At 35.6% G+C, this 14,800-nt stretch overlaps 1 protein-coding gene across 1 annotated transcript in view; it reads right to left on the bottom strand.

Annotated features, from left to right (window-relative positions):
- The window catches only part of LOC6039352 (E3 ubiquitin-protein ligase RNF19B), a 119,377-nt gene that overhangs the window by 13,516 nt on the left and 91,061 nt on the right, over positions 1-14,800 (bottom strand).

Below are 14,800 nucleotides of genomic sequence, written 5' to 3'. Positions count from 1 at the left end.
GACTGGAACGGAATTAGTTTGCGGATGCATAGCAGAATGCCGGTGAGGAAGTTCCTTTTCTCTTATTCAAACACTTTTATATTTGTCATATTTGTCGAGTCAACGACATTTTAAATTATTTTGTCAAAGTTCTGATTTCCATGACATACTTTACTTTTTTTAAAAATTCATTGATTGATTTAAGTTCAATTCAATTGATTTAAGTTCAATTAAAGTACTTAAAAATTCTGTACTGTACAAAAATTTTCAAATGATGTATATTTTAAATATAAAATTATGAATTTGTTTTGATTTGAATTTGTTTTTTCTAATTTAATGTTTAAAAAAAAATTAAAAAAAGACGACAAACTATCGTTAACAAAATCGTATAATGAAAAATATTTATATTCTGTTACGACACCTAATACAACAAAACAATTTTTATTCAGAGTAAAAATATTCATAAATCAAATCAAAAAGGCCTAATTCAAATTTAAAATAAAACCAATCACCACCATTATATATTTATTAGTATTGAAAATATTAAAAGTAAAAAGAATATTTTGAGTATTCAAAGAATTTTACGTATTTAAAGTATTTGAAGTTTTTAAAGTAAATGATTATAAACTTATTAAAAGCATGTAAAGTTTTAAAATTATCTCAAGAACTTGAAATATTTTAAGTATTCGAAGTGTAGAAAGTATTTAAAGCATTCAAAGAATCAAAGTATTCAAATCATTAATCACAGTACTCAAAGTAAATGATGCTTTTAATGTATTCATAGTATTCAACGTATTTAACGTATTCAAAGTTTTCATAGTATTTAAAGTTTTCTAAGTATTGAAAGTATTTAATATGTTTAAATTATTAAAAGTCTTTAAATTACTATTAGTTTTATTAAAGACACTTCATCACTGCAATGCAATTTAAAATTATTGAAAGTATTTAAACTATTTCAAAGCATTTAAAGTAAGTAAAGTATTTAAAGTATTAAAATTATTTGAATTATTTTAAGTATTAAAAGTATTAAATGTATTTAAAGTATAAAAAGTATTTAAAGTATTTATTTAATTGCATGTGTTGAACCTTCCCGGTGAGTTTGTACCTTTTCTGATGTCATTTTATTTTGCTTAAAAACATAGTGCTTTAATTTTAATTGGAAAAAAAATAAATGATCCTTAAGTGAATTGAATTGATATTAATGAATGAAAATTAAACTAAATTCAAACGAAAATAATTCTTAAATTTAAAATTTGTTCTGTTTTTTTTATTATTGTTGATTAAAATGAATAATGATCAAGTTCAAGTTACACCTTATTACAAAAAAATATGCCTTTTTTTAATTAATTTTTTTTTCTAAATTGAAAAATGACGTTTACACAATTAATATAGATTTGAGAATATAAGTGAAAGTAGAGAAAACCATGATTACTTCGATTTGGTTTATATTTATATTTGTTTTTAAATATTAAAAATAAATATTAAAGAAAACTGCACCGAGTAATTAATTCAGAAACTGTATGCTGCTTTATGAATTAATCATATATTTAAGAATAAATTGAGGTATTGTAAACGTGTTTTATGTTTGATGATTTTTATGGCTTTTCAAAAATTTCTGTTCAAAGTTTCTGAACTTTAAAAAAATTTGCGATTCCTTTTGTAAATACTTACTTTTCCTATCCATCTTTGTACTAATAAACGACTAAAAAATCATCATTTTGCATAAATTGTTATATCCTATTTGTATCTTATTATTTTATTAATTTTTGATGTTGATACTTGAGTATTTCAGTATATTCAATCAAGGAATTAAGTATGCTGTCATATTTTAAATTTTTTTTGTACCAAATGTTGATTTCCTCAAAATGTTCATTCTCTAGTATGTGCTAAACTATTTCTTCCTGCTTCATTTGTAATTATTTTTTTGTTGTTTTTGATGCTGTTTCCTATCCATTTTAGCAACTCAAGAAAACAAGTTTGCAGAAGTTTTTTCGGTGCACTAAGTTTTAACAAGATTCGATATTCAACAAAACATGAAGATTAATTCATTTGATGAGAGCTTTCCATTTTAATACAGGCAACTCTTCATATATTCTAACATATTTAAAACTCATTAAAGACCAACCACGCCAATTTACTATATACGCGGTAGGGTGTTCCCTTGGTCGTTCGCTGTGAGTTGTGGATTGCCTGCTTCTCTAATGAAGGTTCGACTAGGGGGGCATGCTTATTAATTTCTCGTCGCTCCATACCCTCAGTGACGTGATGGGAGCAAGGGCGTCTATACAAAGTGTCCCTACACCCGCTACAAATTTCCGGCGCTTGGGGAGGGGAAAGGGGTTTCTTTTTATTCTTCGCGCCGGTATTTGTAGCACTAAAATTCGTGCAAAAAAACTTATGCACGTGGGTGTACAGATTACGGAGTAAAAGATGATCGAATTGTTCACCTAGCGCTCACATGTGTTCCAGGACCAAGTTGCCTGCGGGTATGGGGATCATACATACATACATACATACATCTCGAGAAGGTGTCTTCGTAATTGTAGATTGTGATTAGTACTAACCAAAAAACAAAACTGGAGTTTATTTTTAAAAAGGTCCAACAAACCAAATTTCCAGTTTTTGCTTTTTGGGTGTTTTTGAAACCGCCTTGAGTCAGGGGTATTTAAAAACACCCAAAAGCAAAAACTGAAAATTCTGTTTATTGGACCTTTAAAAAAAACTCGAGAAATACACTCTTGAAAGAAAAAATAAACTATCAAACAAAATTGTCTTTGTAACTTTTAAAAATAGTGTCCATCAGTGTTGCAAATGAGTGATAAAAAAGCCATCAATTGATAATCTCTGCACCAAAAATATCCGAGAGTATAGCGATCATCACTATAGCTTTTCCTCGACTCTCACGATTAGAAGCCGACTAAGCATGACGTCCCGTTAAACTGCATTTGCGAAATTTGTTTTGTGGCGGCTTTTGTGGTTAAACGCTCACCCAAAGTTAAAGAACGAGGGGATAGTCCTCACGAAAAGAAACGTGAGGAAAGTGCTATATTGCGAGAGTATAGTCCTCTCGCGTGTTCATTCGTTCATTGGAACAGTTCATCCTATGAGTGGCTTATATGGACAAACGACCGCCACTTAGTCAACGAACCATGGTGGCCCATACGGCAAAGGCACGGTTCAATATACCGAAGGTCTTGGGTTTGAGTCTTGGTACCGGTACTTTTTTTTTTTTGATAGATGAACTTTTTTGGAAAATGAACCATGAGTAAAGTACTCTCGGTAATTTCGGGATTTATCCTCTCCGTCCGCACACAGTACCATTTTACTACCGAATCGTGCTCTCTATCCTCTCGTATGCCGATGCCCAGTTCTGGGTGCTGTTGCGGTAGGATGATCGTGGAAGCGGGAATGAGAGAGAATAGGAAAATGTCAATAGCGAGTGTGTAAACACGAAAACGTGTTCGGCGCTGAGAGTTTCAATAAAGGAGAGAAGAGCAGTTGTATTTGTGGCATGAATGTTCAGGCGAGATAATTGTAGTTGCTGAGAGCTGATATTTTGATATTTTAACAACCCTGGTGTCCATCTTTGAAAATAATATATTTATTCGAAAGTCTCCAAGATATCATCGATATTCTCATTGGAATAAATGATGAAAGATATTTCTATTAATTTATTTTGATCCAGATGATCTCTTTTTACTGTACTTATAGTAATCGGATGCTGTAACGCTTTGCAATTAATTAACCTCCTGAAAAACTTCACCCCCAATTTCCAGCATCATAACAACACTCTAAAACCATATACGATACGTGATCGGTGTAGAACCAAATTAGATAAATTTTTATTAAACCCTTGTGCGCTTTCACATCCACTTTCGATTTGCGGGTTAAACAATTCCGGACCGGGACAGGGGAGTGAGCATTATGTAACGAAACACCTCTCACCATTACGCCCCGTCAAAATCCGGGCTCCTGTTGGGCCAATTCTCAGGAGCAGACTATGGGCTGCCTCGCCAGTATGAAAGGTCGTACACGAAAGCTACATTACATTAACCCTCAACAACCATTTGTTTTATTTTTTTGAAGGAGTAATATTGTACAGCGAAGAAGTTGATTTGAACAAAACCACAACGGACGGGAAAAGTTAAACAAAATTCGGCATTAGAGGGTTGTACCGCACCACATGTCACTTTGTCGTACCACCCACTAGTAGCATATTTCTATGCATTCAGTCGGTACCATGTTAGTTCAACTAACGTGCCCCAAAAAAAAAAAAAAAAAACAAGAGCCTTGTACCTTGTAATGAACTTCAAGCACTGTACTGAATCATGGGGAAAGGTGAAAGTATTCTAAAAATAGCGACTATTGTAATTTACCAAATGAAACTAAAATTGCCTAATTCATTACAAGGTGTAGGTATTATTTAAGCAGTAGTGCGAGCTTTGTTTGATTCTTCCAAACTGTGAAAATTTCAACAAAAATACACTTTATGAGAAAATTTCTGTGTAGGATAAGTACGCATTCTAACCTACATATCGCAAAACATATTCGCGATAAATATCGAAGTTTAACACACTACTCAGAGTTCAAATGGCCCGAATCGACCCTGACATGGTCTCACTTTGTACCGGTTTCCTCTTGGTTTTCCTCCTACATAACTGCATGGTGAGTAGAAAAACAGCTTCCTACAAAAAAGAAAGCCTCAACTGCATATGAAAAATTCAGCACATTCATATATACACTACACAGAAAAAAAAAATCGGGTAAATTTACATCATTTATGATGTACCAAAAGTGCACGTCATTAATGATGCGAATTTACATCTAATTTATTGTAAATTTAAATGTCATCCGATGTAAATGTGCCGAACAAACAGTCTTTTGAAAACATGTAAATTTCCGATGAAATATACGTAAATTTACCCAAGGTGAAATTTTTACCCCGTTGAATCTAGGATTTGATGTAATTTTCAAAAGCATAGCGATTTTAATTGCACGTTTGCATCATAGAAACACAAGGTTACGGTATTGTATTGGATTAATTTAAACACAATCCAAAACAAAAGCGTGCAAAGTGCTTGTCAACAATACAAGTTAAAGCTTTTGAGAAACACACCAAAATCTAAATCCAACGGGATAAAATGTAAAGTGATAAAAGTTTCTTTTGCCCCTCAAACAAATGTGAGCTTACTCTAACTGAATAGTTTTTCGCATATCTATTATCAGAGTATTTATAAATAACAAACAGGGGAACAGCATGTAATTCCATCAGGCAGGTTGGCCTATCACTACTTTGACGTCCAATTACAGCAAAAAGGTGTTTTCAACTAAAATCGTGTAATAAAAAGCTCAGGGATTAAAAGTTTCGAAAAATAATTTGTTTGAATAGTGAAAAACAGCAAATTGAATGGAAATCGGAAAGAATCCTTACCCACATGAATGAACATTTCCCCTACTTCTTCAACTTACGGTTTAAATCGAAACGTCATCTGCTGACCGTAGTTCAACCTGGCAGGATTATCGTGGTGGCCATGCTGCCAACTTGTATCTAAATGAGCGTATGAGCGATGAGTCGTTTCCAGGAGCTGTGAATGGCAGTATCGTTCGATGCTGGCTCCGCTTCAACCTCTCGTTGCGTGGACGAAATCTTGGTAACGTCTTTGTATGTCTCCGGAGGTTCTAAAAAAACAAATCCAAAGGTTACAAATGTGCTAATGGAAGCCTGACAAACTTACCCCAAACTGTCAGAAAAGAACCGAGCTGCCGGTCAAATGGAAGCCTGCGGGTCGTAGTGCATGCGTTTTTGCTCCATTCCGGCCAATCGACTCAACTTGTAATACCAGAAGGCACGTCTTGAACCGAAACAGGAACTGGCACGAAGACGGCCGGACCACTTCTCCAGAAGTTAATCGTAAGAAGTTCATAATTGCAAACTCTGGTAGGAACTTCCGTCGACGATTTACCCGACCATCCAACTAATGATTAATCTCGTCGATGACCTATTTCAATAAGCACCTGTAGAATTCAAGGATTAACAAAAAAAACCGCTTACTCAAGCCAAACAACTTACCAAAAAAAGGTCGAAAATTAATTTCACAACTCTGTGATGTGCGAAAACGAAAGATACCGCAGGAGTAGGCACTTGTTTTTGTTTCTTACTCTTCCTTGGACAGCAACGCCTTGATTTTCCCTGGAATCGAGACCCCACACTATCCGGAATCAATTTTTAAGTTTCACGTGATAAATCCCAGTTTTTTCGTCTGCAGTACTGACGTAAACAAAAACAAAACGCTCGACAAACTCGCGATCGTGGCGAGATGGACCAACCGCGGTCTTAGCCTGTCAGCCCAAAGGAAAAAAAAAAAAAAAAACTCGCGATCGCAGTAGGCAGCGCACAAAACTAAAAAAGGAAAACCAAAACAAATCCTACACCAAGTCATACACGCTGGAAGAGAAACGGGCGGATTTGTACACTGTCAAGAAGTTATTAATTTTTTATACACGTTTAAGCATTAAATTAAACTTTTTTATAGAGTTATCTAAGCCCGATCTCACGCACACTAGCACACCATTTGTTTTTGCTGGCGGGTACAAATTTTAACCTAGAAATCCTCCGTGTACGTACACGCAATACATGCGCACGTAGATAACTCTATAGAGCTATCTTAGCCCGATCTCACACACACTAGCACACAATTTGTTTTGCTGGCCGGTACAAAATTTAACCTCACTTTTTTTCGTGTACGTACACTCAATTGATGTGTTTACATTGTTTCAATAGAGTTATCTACGTGCGCATGTATTGCGTGTACGTACACGAAAAAAGTGAGGTTAAATTTTGTACCGTCCAGCAAAACAAATGGCGTGCTAGTGTGCGTGAGAGCGGGCTTAGATAACTCTATTAAAATTACAAAAGTGTTTCTAACTTAAACTTCAAATTTATTGATCTATAACAAACGTGTAATATTCGCTCGACCCACCCCACAGTGGCCGGTTACAGAACTATATTATCCAAGACATGAACCGTTCTTGTGCGTTACACGTTTCTGAAAGAATACCGAATAAGTGATGAGTTTAAACTAAGTTTAGTGAGAAATTTTTCCACAACGCGTCACAATTTTAATTAATTCTCCTGCAACGTGCCAAGTTTGTTTGTTTTCGTTTTTGAAGTTACATTCAGTTATGTTTGTAGTTTTCAGTTCAAGTTGATTTTTCTTTTATAAATTCCTGCAAATAAGAACCGTTTTTGTAAATTTATAGTGACTAAAAAGAAATAATAAGCTAAGCGTGCAATTTTTAATAATTTCGATCTTTGGTAAGTTCTTGGAAGATTTTTATACTTCTTAAAATAGATGCAATACTGACCTAAACTAAAACCAACAGCTTATGCTGGCCGAAAACAATGTGGACGCTGTGTTCGAGTCAGTTTTCTGCAACTCCACGGCATTTCCGTGTTCGGTGAATCACTCTCGGGCACCGGTGTTCACCTGTTTGGAGTGTACCGTGACATTATCGATACGCGTGAGCGAGGACACCACCAAAAAGAATAAGAGCCCTAACTAAACATGCTGTATAAAGACTAGTTTTGGTCAAGCCACTACTAGCTGCTTCGCCAACACAATCCAGGTAATTGTCCACGAGAAGCTTAACAAGGACTCGTGTTCCAGCTGTCCGAAAACGTCCTCCAAGCCTGCCAGGACCCAAGAAAGTTCAAGTTTGACGGCGCAACTGCATTGCTTCTGGACTGAGGTATTCCCTGAAGTTACTCGTCGTCCCCCAAGACAACAACCATCGCAGAAAAGTCAAAATAACACTTGCTGGAAACCATTTCCACCTGGACAAAAATATTTGATGATTGAAACTGAATCAAATTAGTGTTTCCACATACCTGTTTTGGTGTTGATTCTTAACGATGGCACTTCCAAGTAATGCTAAAGACGTTTTTGGATCGGCAGCGAGTGGTCTCCCGTTGTAAACAAACCAACTTTAGCTAATAGAACCGGATCAGCAGCGAATGGACAACATCTTTAATCCCGGCGTTAAGAAACAAGCAAGTGCACTTCAGCTTCCGGAACCTATTTTGAAAAAGAATGGTGAGAATTTAATTTGTTTTTCGGCTTTATTTTTGACCATACCTTTTGAAATAAGCAGATCCAGAAACATTTCATGAAGACTTCTGGACTTGTGCTGACAAAGTTATTTCTGCAACATCCAAATCAAATTTTCACTTTCAATATCATTTTAACCATATTTCTTCACCGATTTTCTCTTGTTCTCTGTTTCTTATTTCCTTCACATGCAATCGGAAATAGGAATCGGTTTCTGAACACCGATCAAAAGTGTCCCCACCATCGGTAAAGATTGCCAATTTTACCGTAACAGTGGTCCGCCGAAAAGAATCTTACATTTCCGAGCAACCGAACTGACCCGCGGCAGCACAAACTTGTTTTGATTTTGCTAATTGTCAAACACAAAAGCAAGGAAAATTTTGGGATTTTACAATATTTTAGCATTTACATGAAACGTTTTTAAATGTTTTTCACAGTTTACATGTTTTTCATCCATTCAAATTTGTAGATTTTCGCAAGCATTTTTTTCATTTACGTGTGATTCACCGGTTACGTACAATCTAATTTTACATGATGGGTGTTTATGTGGCATTCAACCATTTACATCGGATTTCAAATTTACATGAAGCGAGTTTACGTCTAAAACAAGGTTTCCGTGTCGGGTAATTTTACACTTTTTTTTCTGTGTATGTAGAACCTTGCCCAACTCCACCTTCAACCGGTACCAGCCAGTCAGCTGCGGTCACGGAGTAGACTGCAAATCGTGGTCCCCGAGGGATGGAAAGTGCCACCGTTGACTCTTTGGGCTATACCAAGGATTCTTTTTTTTTCTGTAAACCCCTGGGAGGTGTTAACCTGACAAGGACGCGGTCGACGGTCCAGGAAGGGATTTGTCAACAGACCATGTCCTCGGCAGACTACGGTCTGTTGGTGAAAAAAGCAGGGTCAGTCCTCCAGGTTCTGTAGCTTGCAGTCAGAACACAAGGTAGAATGTTGCGCTGAAAAAGATGAAAGACTGGGAGTGGTGACTCTGAGTTTCTGGCAATTGAACATGTATTTTCTCCTGAAGATCAAGCAAAGTTACACAGAAAAAAATATTTCTGTAAATTTACATTATTTATCATGTACCAAAAGGTATCATGATAAATGATGTATATTTACATTAGGTTCATTGGAAACTTACATTAGATTCATTGGAAATTTACATTAGTTTTGAAAATTTACATTAGTTTTGGAATTTACATTACTTTAGGAATTTACATTAGTTCAAATCAACTAATTCTGATAGGCCAATGGGAATGAGAAGCTCGGCTTGGATTGCAGTAGGAAAAGGGTGTGGCCTATGTTCTATTTTAAAATGAGTGAAACGGGCAGCAAAAGGAAATAATGATTTTAAAAAGTTGCTACACAGGTAGGGGACGCTTTCTCATCGACGGCCAAGTGGAATAACGCTGGACTGGAATCGAACGGACGACGGGTAGGATGTTCTGTGTTACTGCTGCTACCCGCTGCCGACTGAGCCATCTTCGCATTTTATAAACGAGCGGCTAAAGCATCAACTTGTTCAGGGCGAGGCTCAGGCAGTGAGCCAGCGAAGTATGAGAGCGATAGAAAGAGAACCAAATATAACTATTTTTAGTTCGGGTAGTCTTGAAGTCAACGTTTGGCAGAAATACATTGGATATATGATTTACATTAAATAGGAATTTACAGGAAGCCGAACACGGGTAGAAATTCATCAGATTTGAGTTTCCATGCTCAACGTTTCCATTAGATTCATGATTTACATTAGATTTAGATTTACATTGGAGTAATTTCCATGACTTTTTACTCTTTACATCATATTTCAACATTACATTGAGTGAGTTTACATAAGAAACAGTAATTACGTGCTGTGTAAATTTACATATTTTTTTCTGTGTATACGGTTGAACTGAACACTACAGCAGTTTCGATCCATCGAGAAAAGATTAAAATACTTGTTCCGAACAACAAGTTTACGTCGTACTGATTAAAAATCAATAAATTACCGTTACACTGAAGATTTTATGGATAATCTGATAGGAAACAGCAGCAACTTACGGATGCAACTTCGCCTCTATTCAGCCACGTTCCGCAGGCTAATCCTTTTGCGTGAAATTAACATTCAATAAAATACAACCCACTAAACACATTCATCCCCCCCCCTCTTCCCGTGGGAGGCATTGATGAAGAAAAGGGGGGGGGGGTTGAAAATTGCGTGTGTTTAACCCCATCCCCCCACCCTGTCATTGAGGGTTGAGTTGGATCAGCCGATTCACGTGCTTCTGCTGCTATGCTCCAGGCGTATCGATGAACTCTCTCGAACACGATGACCTTTTGCTGAGAGAGAGAGAGAGAGTGAGCAACAGAGAGCGACTTGCAATTACTTTGGGTGCCCTCAAATCGCATCGTCCACGCATGAACTTATTCTCGGATGAAACGGGTAAACATAAAGCGCGAGCATAAAATAGTGATTTTGATTACTGTATTTGAACGGCGGTTTTCTTTATCGTTACTGACTGGAGTATGATGTGTTCATGCGATGGAGCAGCATGAATCAGAGTCAATTACAGGGTTGGCAAAACGAAGAGTAATTTAGAAACCTGGATATAAACTATTATTCATATCCAACTAAACTCTGCTAGTTTTTTGTGTATCATTTTAGTCAAGACGAAAATCAACCAAACGATTGTTGGACTTGCTTTGACTTGTAAAAATTGGACTTGCTTTGACTATGTAAAAATTCTGAAGTGACCGATTCTTAGCATTTGTCATTTTTTTGAGTTGAACTTTGGATGGTTCTGATAATTTTCCATGTTTTCCAACTATTTGAACCACACAAAAACATATTTCCACACCAAAGTTCCTACACCCAATGTTAAATAACGAGGGGATAGTTCTCACGAAAAGAAACGTGAGGAAAGTGATATTTTGCGAGAGTATAGTCCTCTCGCGTGTTCATTCGTTCATTGGAACAGTTCATCCTATTGAGTGGCTTATATGGACAAATGATCGCCACTTAGTCACCATGGTGGCCCATACTGCAAAGGCACGGTTCAATATGCCGAAGGTCTTGGGTTCGAGTCTCGGTAGCGGTACTTTTTTATGGATGAACTTTTTTTGAAGATGAACCCATGAGTAGAGTACTCTCGGTAATTTCGGGATTCATCCTCTCCGTCCGCACACAGTACCATTTTACTACCGAATCGTGCTCTTTATCCTCTCGTATGCCGATGTCCAGTTCTGGGTGTATTCTAAACATATCTGTGAGCAGAAGTTGTAAAATGTATAAAAGCTTGAAATTTTGAATTTTCCCAGCTTTTTTAAATAATTGCTCAAATTAATGGATGGAATGCAGATATTTAATCATTCTAAACGGAATTTTATAGTAAAATGACTCTTTTATAAGCCCTCTTAATCATAAAACCAGATTCTGTAGTTATAAAACTATACAGGACATTTAAAAAGGGGGTATATGGAAGCGTTGTCCCGTCACGAAAAATGACAATTGTTTGATTTTCAATAGTTCGTGAAATCGAATTTGCATCATATTTTGGATTCTCTTCGTACTCGAAACCCCCTTTAAAATGCTTATAAGAAATCGAAAATTGATCAAAAGGAACCAGAGTTACGACTGACGCAAGTTTGCATTGTCCCGTCACGCCAATTTTTTAGTCAAGGCACGAATTCAAAAAAAGGTGCTAATTTGTCGTGCCCGGGAGCATGTTGACAGCTCCCATACAAACTGAGCGTACCCCGGGCCTAAGATGGCGGCTTTCGATATTATCTAGCCAAACCTTTGAAACTGGCGAATAGTTTAAATAAATATAGTTTTTGCCTTGTTTTGGTTTAAAATGTCAAAATAAGCATTCTGTAATCATTTTCTTTAAAAACATGTTTAGAGATACGCCACGTTCAAATATTTGTCTAGAATAGTTTAAGTGAGCGTGCCGCAAAAGCCGTCACGAAAAAAAGTTTCCTATGCTAATTTTGAGTTGCGTATTTGATGGACGGACTCCGACGAGGCCCACTTGCCATCTATTGGTGAATACGCGCAACTCACGAAAACTGTCATCTTAGGGTCCGGTTGTGTCTAGAAGCAAATCGTGTAACAGGCTAGTTTTTGATCGATCTATACTAAATCGACCCTCCTGAATCCAAGTTTGCCTGTTGATTTTCCTGAGTCTCAAAGATATTCAGGAATGGCGTCTAATATGGCGGCTGAATGAAAAAAAACACCAGAAAAAGATTTTTTAAGTTCAATCAACTAGTCAAATCTAACTAATTTGGGGTCGCTGAACTCGAATATGAGCCATATAATACTCCAAAGTACTCAGGGAATGTGCAATCCAAGATGGCGAACCTAGAATATTGGAATTTTTTATACAGAAATGTAACAGGAAGTCAACAGGTCAAATTTAATTAATTTGGGAATGCTGAACTCGAATATAATCCTTAGAATATTCTAAAGTCCTTAGAACAGTCTATGCGGCATAATGCCAAATACGGTGACAAATAAATAAATAGGTACTCATGGAATGCTATTCAATTTTCTAGCTTCGCCATATTGGCCGCCATCTTGGATTGCACATGCCTTGAGTACTCTGGAGTATTATATGGCTCACATGAGCAATTCTCTACGAAATCGGTCTTTTTTCTTCAATTTTAATTTTTGTATTTTTTAATCCAACTGAAACTTTTTTGGTGCCTTCGGTATGCCCAAAGAAGCCAATTTGCATTATTAGTTTGTCCATATAACTTTCCATACAAATTTGGCAGCTGTCCATACAAAATGATGAAAATTCAGAAATCTGTATCTTTTGAAGGAATTTTTTGATCGATTTGGTGTCTTCGCAAAGTATGGATACGGACTACACTGGAAAAAAAATGATACACGGTAAAAAAATTTTGTGATTTTTTTATTTAACTTTTTATCACTAAAACTTGATAAGCAAAAAACACTATTTTTAATTTTTTTTATTTTTTGATTTGTTTTAGGGGACATAAAATGCCAACTTTTCAGAAATTTCCAGGTTGTGCAATAAATCGTTGACCGAGTTATGAATTTTTTAATCAATACTGTTTTTTTTTCAAAAAATCGAAATTTTGGTCGCAAAAATTTTTTAACTTCATTTTTCGATGTAAAATCAAATTTGTAATCAAAAAATACTTCAGTGAAATGTTGATAAAGTGCACTGTTTTCAATTTAAATCCATATCTAAATGAATTTTTGAAAATAGTCGCAGTTTTTCATTTTTTTTTTAAATTAATGCACATGTTTGCCCACTTTTGAAAAGCTGAGAAAATTCTCTATATTTTGCTTCTTCGGACTTTGTTGATACGACCCTTAGTTGCTGAGATATTGCAATGCAAAGGTTTAAAAACAGAAAAATTGATGTTTTCTAAGTCTCACCTAAACAGCCCACCATTTTTCAATGTCGATATCTCAGCAACTAATGGTCCGATTTTCAATGTTAAAATATGGAACATTTGTGAAATTTTCCGATCTTTTCGAAAACAATATTATTATATTTTTTAAACCAAGACTAACATTTTAAAAGGGCGTAATATTGAATGTTTGGCCCTTTTGAAATGTTAGTCTTGATTTGAAAATTTTGGAAATATTGTTTTCGAAAAGATCGGAAAATTTCACAAATGTTTCATATTTTAACATTGAAAATCGGACCATTAGTTGCTGAGATATCGACATTGAAAAATGGTGGGCTGTTTGGGTGAGACTTAGAAAACATCAATTTTCCTGTTTTTATACCTTTGCATTGCAATATCTCAGCAACTAAGGGTCGTATCAACAAAGTCCGAAGAAGCAAAATATAGAGAATTTTCTCAGTTTTTCAAAAATATTTTTTTCAAAGGTGGGCAAACATGTGCACTAATTTAAAAAAAATGAAAAACTGCGACTATTTTCAAAAAAGTCACTTAAATATGGATTTAACTTGAAAACGGTGCACTTAATCAGAATTTCACTAAAGTACTTTTTGATTGCAAATTTGATTTTACATCGAAAAATGAAGTTGAACAATTTTGCGACCAAAATTTCGATTTTTTGAAAAAACAGTATTGATTAAAAAATTCATAGCTCGGTCAATGATTTTTTACACAACCTGGAAATTTCTGAAAAGTTGGCATTTGATGTCCTTTAAAACATATCAAAAAATAAAAAAAAAAATAAAAAATAGTGTTTTTTGCAAATCAAGTTTTAGTGATAAAAAGTTAAATAAAAAATCACCATTTTTTTACCGTGTATCATTTTTTTCCAGTGTAGTCCGTATCCATACCTACAACTTTGCCGAAGACACCAAATCGATCAAAAAATTCCTTCAAAAGATACAGATTTTTGAATTTTCGTACATCATTTTTGTATGGACAGCTGCAAAATTTGTATGGAAAATTATATGGACAAACTAATGGTGCAAAATGGCTTCTCTGGGCATACCGAAGGCACCAAAAAAGTTTCAGTTGGATCAAAAAATACAAAAAAAATCGAATGACCGAAATCCTAGAGAACTGCTCACATTCGAGTTCAGCGACCCCAAATTAGTTAAATTTGACCCGTTGATTGCATGTTACAATCCTGAAAAAAAAAATCAAATTTTGTAGCATCGCCATATTGGCCGCCATCTTGAATTGCACATTCCCTGAGTATTTTGGCTCATATTCGAGCTCAGCGACCCTAAATTAGTTAAAGATGACTAGTCAGTAGAGATTTACAC

The sequence above is a fragment of the Culex quinquefasciatus genome, chromosome 1 (genome assembly GCF_015732765.1).
Source record: "Culex quinquefasciatus strain JHB chromosome 1, VPISU_Cqui_1.0_pri_paternal, whole genome shotgun sequence".
Lineage (NCBI taxonomy): Eukaryota > Metazoa > Arthropoda > Insecta > Diptera > Culicidae > Culex > Culex quinquefasciatus.
This window is presented reverse-complemented; position numbering and strand designations above follow the sequence as displayed.